This window comes from Varroa destructor, unplaced genomic scaffold (assembly GCF_002443255.2).
Source record: "Varroa destructor unplaced genomic scaffold, Vdes_3.0 BEIS01000006.1, whole genome shotgun sequence".
In the NCBI taxonomy this organism is placed as follows: Eukaryota; Metazoa; Arthropoda; class Arachnida; order Mesostigmata; family Varroidae; genus Varroa; species Varroa destructor.
In genome coordinates, this window is record NW_019211459.1 from 13,329,125 (window position 1) to 13,345,439 (window position 16,315).

Sequence of the window (16,315 nt, forward strand, 5' to 3'; positions counted from 1 at the left end):
ATATGGCTTGGAAGAGCTAATTATATACATTCTTTTTTATCCCGTGCATATTCTTACAATACATGTAGATATAGAGATATACATATAGAGAGAGAGAGAGAGAGAGACAGCGTTTGCAATTTGCAGACATATCTCATATAAATGGATTGATCCTGAACGGAGAAGAATTTATATGCACAGTCGTAGGTTATAACATAGGCAGCTTCCAGGACGAATTGAAGGTTTATGAGGTATCACGTTAAAATCAGCCATAATAAGCAGGCAGTAATAAATTAGCGGGACAACTTCTCTGGCAACCGTAAGAGCTGTATGCTGAGGTATCTTCGAACTGAACTTATGCTGTTTTACTAGGTGGCTTAATGAGCCACCTTCTCTAGCATTCGAGATGTACTACAGAATACTTGTTTGGGAAAAATTATATTGCTCAAGTCGAGATAAACAGCAGCTGCACTTTTTAGTCGAACGAGCATGATCTTTAAAAAGTAAATATATACTTTTTTAATATGGCACAGGTATTCTCTAGAGGAAGTGGCCTAGTACGTCAGCAAGTAAAATAGGGCAGGTCCTGTCAGATTAATTTCGCATCTCTTACGGCTTATTTTAGCACCAGTGTGATAAACTTGTCCTAATTGATTTCGGAAGCCGCTGGTAATCATGACCACTATGTATTTACGTAAGTTTTTCTCGCTTATGATCTATATGATCCTATGTCTAAAAATGGCAAAGGTGGTTTCTATTGTTTCTTTATCTAATGATACAATGTATACACGACACATGTGTCGTTGGCATATTTTATGCGCCTTTCATGGGTGTATTAACCTGTGGAAAAATAGTTTTCATAGTAATAATGGGCGTAAGGCGGAAAGCTCATGCGACGGGGAACAGGGGAAATCCATATTACGGGAGGAGTGAAAACTGGTCCAGCACATATCCTTCAGATTTGCCGAAAAAGAGGTAATCGGATTATGGTTTAGGCATTGGCCCTTGAAAACAAGAGCTACAACAGCTATTTTTATGTAGCGGGGTTTGTACTGGTAAAAAGAAAATGATTATACGGAAACGTTTTAAGAATCGCCAAAAGTACATACTAAAATAATATATTTTGGGAGCTTGATACAGTTTTTTTTCTATAATTGCCTTTGTGGTATCTACAGTGAGAGCGGAATCTATGGATAGGAAAAAAGCTGAAGGAAAAACCGGCAGATAAGTATATGGGGTAAGGACTGTTTCTGGGTTCATTATATTTAGGTATAAGAAACTGCGAAGAGGAAAACGTTACCCAATTTAACCAGACCAGAGTAGATTGCCGAGTCCATGGTGAGAACCGAAAAATGTAATAGGCATAGCTGTGCGGTGCTCTAAACCGATGGTTGGCTAAGCAAGATGCTATTTGAGGCTATTGCTTCTTGAGGCGTTCCGAGTTGTTTTGGGGTTGTCATACAAAAAGCTGTTCGAGACTTTTTATAATAGCTATAACTCTTTACTAAATTTTAGGAAATGGCTTTATTAAATTTTGAGAGAAGGCCGTTATGTTGCGGCTAGCAGGACTTGATTCTGAGATATCAACGGGCTGGTCGGGGTCAATGGGAAGAACTTGTAGCCTCCAAAACTTTCCCGGATTGGTGAAATTTTTTGAAGAGATAATAGTACAATAGGCTTCCAATAATCGTGCGCAGACCTAACACGGTGATCCAAACATGATCAGAACGCAAAATGGCTTTGCACTTGTGCTTACAGAGTGATATCCCACAAGGTGATCTGCTGAGATAGGCTTGACGCAACGCAACAGCAACAATGACTAGAGAAGACATAAATGACCACCTACAATATTACGCCACCCCTGACCTATTAACAGTAAGGAATAATAAAGAATTGCTAGAAACATTTTGGTCTTTAGCTCCCGCTTCCGTATAGAATGAATTACTTGCTTGTGCCACTTGAGTTGAGAACAAGGTTTTCATAGAAGTATTACATAATTATGTTTACGTTTGGTTAGGTAGAAAATAGTTACTTTCATTTTATGGTGTAATATATTAAACAATGTAGTCAATTTTACATGTGGGGTCGTAATCAATCCATTGAGACGTTATATACACAAGCATCTGCCAGTGATCACCAATATATTACGGCATTAAACGACTAGTATAATGTCAATAAACAAATTAATTGATACGGATTATTATACAAGGAGAAAAAGAAAATAAATAAATAAATAAACGCCTGGCGTACGTAAAAAATAACCTGGAACAGCACTTGCAATAATATATAAGAAACAGCAGATGTACGTCAGGGATGGACTTTTCTAAATTATGCTTCGTGCTTCTGATAAAGTGACAATAAGAAGTTAAACCACTGGGGCCATATTCGTATTCAACGCTGCTATAGTTTTCTCAGTATTTGGTTTTGACTTTTTACAATAGGACGAGTAAGACGAAGCGCTGCAACGTTAAGCAGACAATGACGGTAGCTGGAGTTAGAAAGACTAGCTGATTATTGATCTTGGCGAAGTCTAGGGGCCACATCAAAGTTAAGGAAACGCCATCATATATATAACTATTAGCAAATTTCGCAATTGCAGCACGGGGCCTGCTATAGTTGTCACGTGAAGGAAAGACAAGACAAATCGTTCAAAGTGGCTATCTGCGATGAAGTACCGATGTTACTGAAGCGCGGAACATAGTTCGCTAAGCCCAGCGGAGTTGAAAAGGACCACAAAGTTTCAGATTAAAGCATCTGGTCGAACCACTACCTGGCGGACTTCTTCGCATTTCTATTAGTAGCAACGTAAGACTATAGAAATTGTCACCCAAACAAGCGATGCTAAAAGGCCCTGAGGAGACAAATCACCACAATGTTAATCTATAAACCACCGCTAACTTTCGTCCAGCCATCTTGTTACTGAACTCAGTAGAAGCTTCATAGCATAGTATCCTTGTCAGTTATTTATAGGTGCGTGAATAAACTCCCGAAGCTATGCACACAGTATGTACGTGCATAAAAACAAAAGGATGAGGTCACAACAGATATTTCACGTGACCACTCGATGACGGCTCAAGCGATGCTGTAAATCCTCCCGGTAACGCATATAAATGCACCATAATAGTAATGGCAGAGTTCGATTATAAACAAGCTGCACTTATAGTATGGATAGGAATTCAGACGTCTAAGAATCAAACCATGTCAATAAAATATCGAGCATTAAATGTAATTTGCATTTTTCTTTATAGATCCAATAGATGGTCGATGTACGTCGTACCAGATCTTTCTCATTATATCTATCAGGGGGTCTTTACGGTAAATGTAACAAGCGTTTGCCATGCCAACTAACAGTTTCCTTGTTGTTTTTGTGATGTTTGTCGCTACCGCAAAAGTTACTCATGAACAGCCTGATTTCCGCATGTTCTATACTAATCAGTATCAGTAATTAGCAAAACGAACGTGTATACTCTCTTGATTCCACGACAAGCATCCGTAATATTATCTGACACATTTCTCTGTTTTACTCTCAAAAAAACAAACGAAAAACATTTTTACAGTGTTAGTGAAAATATCAAATAGCAAATTACAACGAAGCATAGTGTTTTTATATATAGACTTTTTTCCAAAGCCAGCTTCAATATAATCTAACCGAAATTTTACGTAGATGGGTCAAGGGGCTGATGAAGAGAACGCCTGGCTGAATTTATGATGCCTACGCGTTTGCACGTTGGGTACCAGTAATTCTTGAGATATGAACTCCTCCTTTAGCTCCTCATTAACACATTATGCAGTGAGCACTTCGTGTCCAGTGGCAGGCAAAGCTGAAGTCGTCACCTTAATGCATGTACTAATGGGACTTTTACCTCAGTTTGTCCACCGTGCATTATAGTACGCCGATTATAGAATAATACGTCTTCATGAAACCCAGTTGCACAATATTCTTATCAGGCTGGGTGCATGTGATTCTGAGCATAGGATCATCAAGAGCTACATAGCTAATTAATATCTGAATTTGCAGCAGATCTTTTTCTACGGTACCGAAGAGGTCAGCGCATGGGACCGATATCTGTTTACATAAAAACATCACTCCTCATGAAAACTGTTAATTGATGAAAGAACAGTAATAATAAATAGTTGCGCCGGTTAAATTGGACTGCGCTGTATATCAATACGAGTTCATGAAATTGTTTGCAGAAGAAGTCGCTGAATCAAAACCGTATATTTTTATTTACTTTGCCGGTAGTCAAGGTCCCAAACGAATCCATTTGTTGAACTTGCAATGTTCAAATAACCTCCCGTGTCGTACATTAATCCCAGGTTCAAGACGGCTAACTTTAAATAAAGATGCCTTCTTGTCCTCAATTCTCGTTTGTCACTTATCCCTAAACAGCAGACACGCACTTCGTATTTTGAGGATCTTAGAGCCCTAGCAATGGAAATTCAGTTTTTAAAAACGCAATCGGCTAAAATTTGGATATGCCCCTACGTGCGTCGGGAACGATGGTCCTTTGATTCTATGCCTCCGCCCAATCGTATTCTGGCCCGCACAACGATCAATGAGCAAAATCCCGTAACTGTCAGAGACTCAATATATTACGCATGCCCCCATTTGTTCTAATCGGCAAACCAGATGCTAAAGCACATCTAGTAATGCTGAGAGACTCGCGTCCTCGAATCGAAGTCGCGATAAAAGAAACGTTTGCCGTCCGTCCCCTTTCGATTCCAGAGCGCGCACCACCACTTGAGGTCCCCTTTTAGATACAGGTAGTTCTTGCAAAAAAAATACACAAACCTTGTTTAACAACGAAAGGAGAAAAGGCAAGCAAAAACTGTTTTCAAAAAACTGCCGAAAAATCGACGAGTGAAGGCTAGCTGATGGATGGGATGGGATGGGCAGACGCTAATAGGGTAACCCAATTAAACGATTCATATCACGAAGATGCCCACTTTGGACGGGACAGAAGTCTAGCTGGTTTACGTCACAACAGAACAATTATATAGATATAAAATAGTTGTGACGTTCGAGCATTGGAGTCCATAAATTGAATGTGACGGCACAGATACTTCTGCTGTTGTAAAAGCAAATTGCCATGGAAGCTGGCTGAATCATATGTCTGCACGTCGTCTGTCGTAACGTATGGATTACCATCAATGACAATAGTAATAAGGCAATAGTAAATAGTTGCACTGTAATTATGGGATACGTTTTTACGAAATAGACTTTTTACGCAATAAGCTTTCCAATTAGCGCCATTTTTGCCGATACAATTGGGCGAATTTCTAAATAGTGCATGATATCATTAGGCATAGCTACTAAGAGGAAATGGTTTCATTGTTATTTGGAATAGCATTTGAGTATATAGATATTGAACATATAGATATTTTCTTGGTGTTCAGGAGTTTATACGATAACAATAAAAGTGAGTATCTAGAAAACAACCAGGGAACAGAATATAGATCTATTTATTGCGATAAGAGTTTATAGCTGGAAATGCGCACGAAGACATAGCAGTATAGTTGAGCCCTTTTATTCAGGCAAATTTTTCCTTATTAATAGCTAAACTTGGTTCATGTAGTATCAATACATGATGATAACCGCGTGTTTAACCTTGCAATCTTCAATATCTTCCATTACCAATTATTGCTAGCAGTTGTCTTCTCTCTTCTCTAACTGCCACCACGGTTAATATTAATACCATCCGCCTCGTACAGACCGCAGTGTAAGCTAATTAATGATATTGACGATAGCGCTACTGCTACTTCGGACGAAGTCGTGGCCTCCTTAATAAATCTTATCACTCACCCTTGTCTAATGAATTACTATTTTCAGCGTTATTTTAACGATCGGCGTAAGCGCAATTATTTATGCTGATTACTTTTCGATTTTTCGCTCTTATGTTCTTTTTTCTGCTCTTATAGTTAGCGCTCGACCAGGCCACCAAAGCTCCGCTCTGGGCAGTCGCTGTTCTGTGTACTGATACAATCGTTGGGGTTCGTCAACATTAAAAAATCGTTTGCTAAAGGGCTGTCCGCTTTGTGCTCTGATTAGTGTTTATTATCAATCCCGTATCGAAGCCCTTTCTATGAACCTAGGGCTAAAAGGGCAAAGCAGGTAGGTGGTCGAACTGCTTTATTATTAGCTTATCACGAGGAGTGCGTGCTGGCTCATTTCTACCTCTATTCGTGCTTAGTTATACTAGGTTGAACTCTTCCACGCTTTGATCCGTTTTCTCCGTTGTATTGTGACATTTAATGTATACAATTGCCGTCTGGCCCAGGCATTTTGCCTCTACCTAGGGCTTCTTTTTCGATATGTGCTGCTGATGCCACTTACCCTGGTAATCCCGTTCTAAAGTATCGACATTCCGCCATAAGATTATAGTTGTAGAAACCCACGACGAGAATGCTCCATCTTTTCGCAAGGATAATTGAAGAAAAATGATGACATCTCAACGGCCAATCAGTTCTGTGCGGTGACACGTTTATCAGTCGAAGCTCATCTAGCAAACGGTCGACTGCTTCTATGGAACTGACAAGATGAAAGAGATATGGAGGCACCCGAGCAAAATGCATTTCTTTATAGGGAAGTAAGATTGAAACACGCTGATACATAGAAGACAAATAGCAAAAAAAACCCAAGGTAATATGCCGATGATTTGGACTAGGAATCCTAAAAAGCACTATTTTAAATTTGACGACACAAAATCGCCTATCAGATGCTTTATCAAGCGTTTAAAAGACGAAAAGGGCAATCTAATTTTTCTAATTTAATCAGGATTTTGAAGTGGCTGAATCGTATGTATTAGATTTTAAAAACAGCTGTTTGGGCGCAAAGCTTTCCTCCTAGCATGCGTTCATAATAATTTAAAGTGGATTGCCATTAAAAACCACCTGATGGCGCAAATCGCATATTGTCTGTGTTAGCTTGTTCTCTATTTTTTGTATTGTTTGTGAGTATCTATTGTTGAGATCCTGCTTATGTTATCAAAGGGCAAAGCTTATTGGAGATAGACTGGGGTCAGGCCCTATTCAGAAGGAAATATCTAATTGCATTTACTTGAGTTTGATAGCACTAACTAGTTAACTTCGTACAGATAGGTTAAGATATTTATTTACGGTAGCTGGTTTCGCTTGCCATATAACGTAGACGATCCAATCAGCAAGCTAATGTCTATAATAAAAGTATGTTATAATTGAAAAACTGCATCCTGTGTAAACTGATATGAAAACCTAGTATGGCCTAAACTCACATACCGCTGTTAGTTCACTAAATATGAAGCTTTAGGAATCACGCAGAATATCAGGTTGAAGGTAAAATAGATCCGAAGGCAGATATTGAAGACATTCAAGTTATGGTTGATATCGCTAGCTCCGTGCATTGTCAGTGGCCTGGGAACTGGCCGAATCTGTTACAACTTTCGTTGCCTGCCCCTATAATCCAGTTGACCATCCGTTGAGGTACATATAGTAGCGTGAAAGCGAACCGCCTCATTTATCAAACGCGAAAGCCGTTTAACTAAGACCATTTACTTTGCCGCAATTTTCTTTCTTAATAGGGAGGGACCTAGAGAGAGGCGCAATTGGTAGCGTTGCGTTGCCTGGTGGCAGTATTTTATTTTGTTTCTATGCCGTGTGACGACTAACCGGTTTATCTTTCATCTGTGTTAAATGGCGACGATAGATGAACGGTTTTTCAGGTTAGGTTTACTGGCAGATTTCAACACTGAGGTTCGATTTCGATGGTTAGCACAAACGCAATTGTCTGTATTAAGGTTTCTGTTTTTGATCATTGTTACAACTCAAGAGGCCGTTAGTAGTCCATGGAGAGACCGGTATTGGCAAGAAAACATCGTCATTAAGAAATACTGACCGACGGATTCAATACTCAAACAAAAAGATAGTCTGATGCATCGGCAGAATTATCCGAAGACAGCTGTGACTCAATTTCGACTATACTAGAGCGACTATATTTTGATCTTTTCAGCCAAATGTGAAAAATATGAAGATGAGCATTAACGAAGAAATGAATGGCAGAGCTCATGCTACCGCTGGCCTCTGGGAAGAATCGGCCTCTATTTATAGTCGCCAGATAATGGCCGAGCGTGAGAAAAGAATTAAAATGTAATCTGGAAGAATTTTGCACCTCAGAACTTTGTAGCGCGTAAAAGGTCTGATGACCAGGAAACAAAATGTCAATTGTACGGGCGAGATGGTAAATCAAAATTGTCTCGTTTTAGTACAGCAGCAACGTTGGCCTTGCTATCTACTTGGTAGTAAAGTCAATTCTTTGAAACGAACTCAATACGTTAAGTACAAAAGATACCGATCAGTGAGCTTTCTGAATGTGCGGGAAATCTGAGCTGTTCCTGGTTTCTGACAAGTACGGCTCATCGCAAGAATATACATTTCGCGATTTGTTACCATTTTTTTCAATGTTCCGTTGGCTACATTTCTGATACCATTCTTCTTTCATAGGTTTTCCGTTGCGCAGAGTGTACCTTAGTTAACGAGCTACTTATTCAAAATAGATTCTTATCCAATTCGTAAAGAAAACATTGAGTCCTTTAGTAGGCTGTTATCGTAGAGCCGTTTCCGGGTCCCACAATTTCCAACGGTCGAAAATTTTGCGAAGCAGGTATTGGCGGCAGCAGGAGGGCGGGCGTGCGACGCCGTGAATCAGCGCAGCCGCTAACAAGAATGATTAGTAACAACTAGGCCGAATTTTAATGAGACGCTAAGAATTACGCAGTGGACCTGTAGAAGTGTTGTAATTATGACGCCTCATTCATCGAAAGTCCTAAACTGCATAGATATCCTCGTGCTAACGACGAGTTAAGCAAATAGGCCTATTAGCAGAGTGCGTTTCTATTCTGTGCACTGCACTGGCCTGCACTGAGAAATAATAGACCAGGTCATTCAAGTAGATATATCTATCCTACAGTCAGAAGATACATGACCACACGCCCTACCCAGTGGAGAGTAATGTCATCGTTCTACGTGGTTTTACTTTGTCTGGTAGCAGACTATGTCCAGCCGGCTAATCTGAAGTCAACGTATATATCTAGTGGAGAAACTCGTCAATGGACTAAAAACGCTTTCCATCTCTCTTGTCATTTCCAAGGATTTCAATGGCCGCCCGGATCAGCTAAACTTAAGCTGCACTACGGTACTTCAATATATGCTCGCAGAGTTTGGTTATAGCCTAGTCAATCCCACCTCACCATCGACTTTCCTAGTACGTGCAAGAAATTAGGTTATCAATACGTTTTCGGCGAACGTAATTGGTGATGGGGTAAAATTTTACAAACTAAACAAACTGTCAGAGGGCGCAAGCATTCGTGTTCATATACATGACGATAGATCTCACTATTCTAGTTGCTCCTGCGCGGATTCTCGGGCGCCAAAGTCCGTCGCGGCGCCTGTATCTGACATTATGAATTCCAAAACCTATGGGTAGCATTTAATTGAAATTTTTCAGTCTACAATGCAGCCTACCCCGGAAGCACAGACCGTGATTTAAACTATACTAGGGCCTTGTCTAGAGGGCCCAGATAGCCTTCAGGTTTATAGCCGAGTTACAGCCGGAATTCTACCCCTTTAGTTTCCGTTCTTAAGACGATCCATCGGAAAACGTATATATCAAAAAAGCAACCATACGTTTAACGGCTGGAGACCCATTTGATCGCCGATGCAGAAGGTCAACCTCTGCATCCAGCAATAGCCTTCAGCAAAACTTTACAATGCATGAACGAATGCGAAGTCTAGTGAGCCTACGCAAGCAGGAAGCCATCCTGTCCAAAAGGGATCTGCGACGGACATTTCAAGCTAGTATACTTTCAGTTTAGTGGGAAGATGCTACCTTGTTAGTTATCCCCAAAGGAGAAGCATTTGCTAAGAGCTGCTCTCCGGCTTATTCAGAGACTGGATAGTTATCTAGAACGCATACATGCCGCCCTGACGGAGCAACATAAGTTCTGGCGGAAATGCTCCTTAGAAACGGCTTGTAGAATATCGATTGCCGATATTAGGAGAACGCATACCAAGCCGTGCAATCTATTGCACGCGGTGTTCGGATCAACGCCAAAAAATAGTTTTCCTAATGTCGACTGAGGTAGGTGTTCCTCTGAGTGTACTCAACTTTCTCGTTATGACTCCACAAAAGAATAGAGTAACCATCGGCGACAGAGTGGCCGAATTATCGCCTTTCACACAAACAATTAGCCCGGCTCGGGAAAACGACTTAAGACCACTCGTATTTTCCATCTTACTGAAAGGCTGTCCTGATTAAATAAGAGATTCGAGGTCGTCCTGCACGCAGACGGCTTAGTGATATGCGGGGTCATACAGGTTTCAAGCGCAGCAAGCCTGGCTCTATGTGGTACTCATAGATTTGAAAGTGACTGTGAACTTGACTTGAGGACTTGAATCGAGAAGGGTAAGTAGGACAGCGGCTACTGACACCTTGTACCTCACCAAATACCTCCTTGCTATTTAAGTTACTGTATTTAAGGTTGCTTTTCTTGCCGACCAGCAACACTGTGCACGTCACCGAAAGGTGCAGAAGGGCATCGTTGGCCGTATGGGCAACCCAATCATCTTCTCGCTTGCCCCCCTCAACCGCCCTTAATTTGTTCCATTTCAAAGTAGCTTTAGAATACGTATCATTTTTTCGGTCAGGATATTAAAATAAGGAACTCCGAACAACTACATATAACCCGATGACGTAAAATATCTTACATGGTTTTATAATTCAGCATACTGATTCTTATATTGATATACTGTGCCATTGAGCTATATATACACGTTTTTGCCTACTAGTAGCAAAAATTAAAAGGATTTGGTTAAATTTGTAACGATCGTGTATTTATCTTCTAACCAAAGGTGCAGAATTGATTACTAGAAAGCCACAGTCGGCAACTTGTACAATTTGCGTTTGGTAATATGTAAAATTAAATTGTATGATATATACCTATATATCTTCCTATATACCTATTATCTGATGTAAATATTATACGCCTTTAATACAACAAACAATACCATTTGTTCTTTTTCAAGTCTTAGCACAATCCATCCATCCATACATGTCTTAATTACAACATCTAAATTATATGGAACGCATTTTGTCGCAGAATCCAATGTTTGATCGATTTGCAGAGTCTTTTTTACAGTAAGAAACTTTCACCAGGCAACAACTAGTATAGTCACGAAAACTGAGTAATCTCCGACTCACCGCACTACACACTATCGCAGTTTCCCGATTCTTAAAGAAGCCTTGTGAAGCTGGTAGTCGGGCTTATATGCACTGTAGTGGGTTTTTGCCAAGTACATGAATTCCTGTCCTGAGACAAACACCCGCATTACAGTTTATGAGCGTGGAGCTTTACGAGCGATACGAGTAACGCGTTATGACATATGGCGGCAAACAGCTATTGAAATAACGAGGGAGTGATTGTTCGGGATTGATGCGAATCGTGAGCAGAAGGCACATGAAGGACAAACAAAAAAAGTTAAAGCGTCTATCGCAAATTGCATGTTTGTTTACCTGTTCCTCTTACTTTGCTATGGGGGAGGGGGTTGTCGCTGTTAGACAGTCGGTATCGTCGGCTGCGCAGCCGCTACTCAACAAGTTACGGCGTTGTGCTCCTGCATTGAGTCTAACCACCAAACGCGCTCCAAGCAGTGGCGGACAGCTTTGCCTTTGCTGACCAGTCAACCGCCGGTCCCTCCATGAGCTAGGCTTACAGTTCTGCTCCCGGCCTTGTTGGTGCCGAAGAGTCGAAAGGATAAGTTTCCGTACGTGACCACTTCCGTAATTGAACCCGACGGTGGATATCGGGAAGGAAAGGGAGAAATCGGCGATACACAGCCTGATAACAGAGTGCCCAAGGCATAGAGGGCTAAGCCAAACCTTGCCTCGCTGTTTGTCTCGGAGTGGAAAAGTCTTGCGGGCACTAGTACTGTTCATCGTTTAAGTGAAGCTTGGTCCGGCGTATCGCGTTGGTTGCCGTAATCCAGGGATAGAGTGTGATTGAAGCGCGGGGAATCTACTTCAGTTTGTTCGACTTAACTCTCGCAACAAGGGGATTGTACAAGCAGCACATCGGTCCATAACCTCCTCTTTGTTCCGCACTATAGAGAAGCAACTGTGAGAAAGCGAGTGCCGGGGGGTTCTAAGCGCACAATGTCACTGATGTAGTTTGGCAAAGTAAGGAGGACACAAGAATCGGGTACTTATAAACTGGTAGGGACGTTGCAGCGGGCCAAGCAATACTAATAACGCTAAAGTCTAGTTGTTCCAATAAATACATACAACAAATATGGAGGATGTAGTAACTGTTTTAATATAAGCTGATGCGGTAGCTGGTTGTTTCGACAGTTCCTGATCGAACGGAGTGTCTGAACGACACTGGCTGAATATGAACCAGGGACAGTGCGTGCACTTGGCTAATAAAATATACCATTAGAACACTGCAAATGCAGCTAGTATGCCCATAATCTGTCTTTAACTGTTGCTTAACAGTTTTTTTACCTAGCCAAAATAGTCACCCGGTTACAACTATTGCTATCTCTGCAAAACGTCTGTTGCAACCCCAATACGCCTACGCAACCAAATGTAATTAATCCGTCTACCAATTTTCCGTCAGGTGCAGTTTATCAATTCTCAACAATTTCTGCTAAAATCACAATTTCCTTCCCTAATCGCAAAAATATGAAAAATACTTTTTGTTCAAAGATACTGTTTGGTAACTAGCCCAAAATTTAAAAGGAAAAAACTACGCTTTGGAAAAGATTAACTCAATCCAAAGTGCATGAATCCTCACGACGAAAGTCTACCCACCCAAAAAAATTGATTCATACGGCCACTAATTAGGGAGGCGGAGGTCCTATAGCAAAAATCGATCTATTTCAACCTGACTAATACCCTTTTTTCTCATTTCATAAGGGAGAATGAATTCTTTGTGGACATCGCCAGCGTGTATTTGTTAAAACAATCCCCCCACATGTTTTCGATAACCCTGTCAACTAATCTCTCTTAACGCGCGGCAATGAGTTATTACTGATATATTACATTTGGTCAGACTAGGGTTCCAAGTCGTCTTCTATCCTTCCTTCTTCCCTTTCCGTCGACATGGCGGCTTGAGCAGCAATATATATCTATACACAAAAAGGGAGAGAAAAAGATTGTTTTTGTAACTGATCAGAAAACGTAACTATTCCAAGTTGACGGACAAAAACTATGGCGAAGAAAGATCGATTCAATGCACGGCTATCTGTCTACTTCCTTCTTCTTTAACTTCTGCCTTTAACGTGATACAAACATGATAGTAACTCGATAATCATGATTTTCGTAATGTAGCTAGTAAATAAGTTAGCATGTATCGTCAGGCATCACCTTGATTAGCACACGTTCCTGTGTTGTGTAATAGGAAACGAATTTTGCCTTAATAAACGTGCTATAAATGGCAAGGCAGTCGCCATAGCTCTCGGCTTTGACGTACCATTATCGACGTGGTACAAATTGTTCCCTTTTTAGCGTTTTTCATAAGCAGAGGCAACTGCGTCCTCATATTTGCGTACCGATCCGTATCTCTCACTGTTTCGTAATAATGATATCAAAACGTTTTGTGTCATGAAAGATAACTGTTGTTGATCAATTCTTACTTTGATAATAATTCGTTCTCTATTTTTGATGTAGCCGTTGGGTTAGTTAGGGTTACTGTCATTGCTTTTCATTGTAACTACTGCGTCCGTCTATCTGGTTATTGTGGATGGACATACAATATTATTCTCCTTTTGACCGGGACCCGCTGTTTCTGTCTTCGTCTATGCAACTGAGTTTCTCCGACGTTCACTAGGCACGCTGCTTTTCCTCGATGGCGACTAGAAAATTAGCTAATTGCAAGCGCCGCCAGGGCCGCAGCTGCAAACACTCGCGCTAAGGACAATGAGATAGGTCCCAATCCAGCTTTAAACTCGAGAGGGAAATTTCAGGAACATACCCTCAGGGTATGCGGCTACATTGTAGTGACCATGTGACGATGGCTATCCTACTTTACAATGTTTTGTGTGTCTTCGATATCGTCATCGTTGCCGCTGTGAGGTGCTTCGAGGAAATTTTGCCTTCTCACAGGAAGTCCGGCTGCCTTTCTCGATTAACACTGCTGTTACAAGCAGCTACTGGCGGTCTTATGATTTGTGATATCTGCCCATCGGAGCTCCAGAAGCCGCTTGAGGTCATTTGTGAGGTAGCAGGGGTTATGGCGATGAGGGCTCACCAGAGCAAAAGGGACGAAGAAACAGATTGATACAATAAAGTCGGACAACGTTCTGGACAAATCTATAAAAAAAACACACTGAAATATCAGGCCACGTCGCTAGCACCTACGTGATTACCTAAAAAACGTCAGTGAGGCGTAAAAAACGGGTAATAACATTGAATAGGATCGAACGTACTCTTGTACTCAAAAAGCTCCGCCTTGTCCTTATCGGCTTAGCCCAATCATCCCGGGGGCAACAGATCGGGTCGGCTTAGCCTAGCATCCTGAACGTGCTGATGCTACAGTAACAGCGGCATAGCTCTGACCTACAGCGCTAGTAATGGCGGATTACAGAAGTCCAAGCAATCAGCTCAGGCGGCTAAGACTGTGTCACTGACCGGGATCACCGTCACCATGATGACTACCCAAACCGAATTAGGGAGCGAAAATGATTGTACTGGTAATCTACCATTATCGCCTTGAAAATTCGATAGTCTGTCCGAAAAAGGGTTAATATACAACAGGGTTCAGAATATGTCACGAGAAATGACACGAGAAGCAAAATAGGGCCAAGGAATGAAAACATGCTTTTTTAAAACGCTTCCTTGTTACTCTAACGCCTGCTGCCTGCCCCTAGGTGGGTGCGCGGGAAAAGAAACACCAAATACCAGCGTGCTTAAATAAAGCTATGCTGTATATGTGCAAATTGTTATTTGTAACTGTTGCAAATGGAGCTACGATAACAAGCACAAGATGTAGGAGAAAAACGGGAAGCGGCCGCTCACAGAGAGCAGCTCACAGCTCGGAGGCAAATGAGTTCTTTAGAGCACAAAATTACGGACAACTCACGTCTGGAAAATTGTTCATATCACGTATATGGTGGGATGTATACTACGGCATACAAAGAGAATTAGGCATAGTCCTAAAAATACGTTTCAACAATGGCTTCTAGACGCCTACTGGTGCTCGTTTAGACATCATGCTTCATCAAGCTTGTATTATCTAAAGAATTTCGATTGCATTTTGCTGTAATTAATATCTTTATTGTTCAGCTAATTATTTCTATTATATATTCTTAAATAGGTTTGTACATATTGTAATAGAATATTTATCCTATGATATGCATGCCTATATCGAATACGATACGCTTGGATATCAGTAACTAGAAGTAGTTGTAGTAGTACGTAGCACTGTGCCTGCCAAAACGAATCGCTAAATTACTTTATCCATTTGTTTACTTGAAATACATATTGATCCATGAACCATCCATCCATCCATCCATCCATCCATGAAGTACATCTTCTAGCAAATATATCAATTTAGTCATGTTTACAACTAATATTATGCGTATTACAAGTAATATTATGCGATAAGGTAACTTTTATCTTCCTCCTTTTCATTAGAAGACAGTTAACTAAAATCGTTGCGCCTTCTCCCTGCAACTTTCTTTCAAGCTTTCAAAAGCTTTCTATCGAATGTTGAAAACCCCTAAAAACAGCTCAACTCATCACAAATTCAGTGGAACAATTTCAAATTTTGTATTCGCTTGCTACGAATCTTGCTGAAAAGCCATCACACCAATGTGCGTGCCTTTTTAGCTGGTGTCTCAGGTCTGCTTTCGTGGACAATCGACTGATCTCGTCACTTCTAGCTGTTGTCGAAGGGGAAGCGGTACACTTTTTTGAGGAGTATAAAGTTATCGATTTAAAAAAGGACTGTATTTGGCGTTTAAATCACTGCTAAGGGGATAAGTAGTAGAAATGGGAACCATTGGCCGGCTGCACACTATTGCGGGTGCGTGTCACAGCTTATCTATAAATTTCACCGAGCTTTATGCTAACACAGCGCCGTCCAATTCGTATAAGTAGCTTACATTATGACCCGAGATGACCTTCTTTGATCCTCGATGTAACGGACAAGACTAAACATCGGTCTACACATTGTGCTTACTCCAGGAGGAGTAACGATAGGTTTTGACGCTGAGAGGATGACTTTATTGCGAAAACCTGCGGAAAACCAGTTTTTGTTTAACCTCATTTGATGACGTGGTGGTAACGTATTTGTCTATGAAACTTAAG

At 41.0% G+C, this 16,315-nt stretch overlaps 1 long non-coding RNA gene across 2 annotated transcripts in view; it reads left to right on the forward strand.

Moving 5' to 3' along the window:
• Positions 1-16,315, forward strand: part of LOC147754885 (uncharacterized) — a 72,343-nt gene that overhangs the window by 19,365 nt on the left and 36,663 nt on the right. For both annotated transcript variants that reach the window (XR_015329765.1, XR_015329764.1), the window contains exon 3: positions 5,899-6,091. This is a non-coding gene — a long non-coding RNA (uncharacterized LOC147754885). The remainder of the gene's footprint in view (positions 1-5,898; positions 6,092-16,315) is intronic.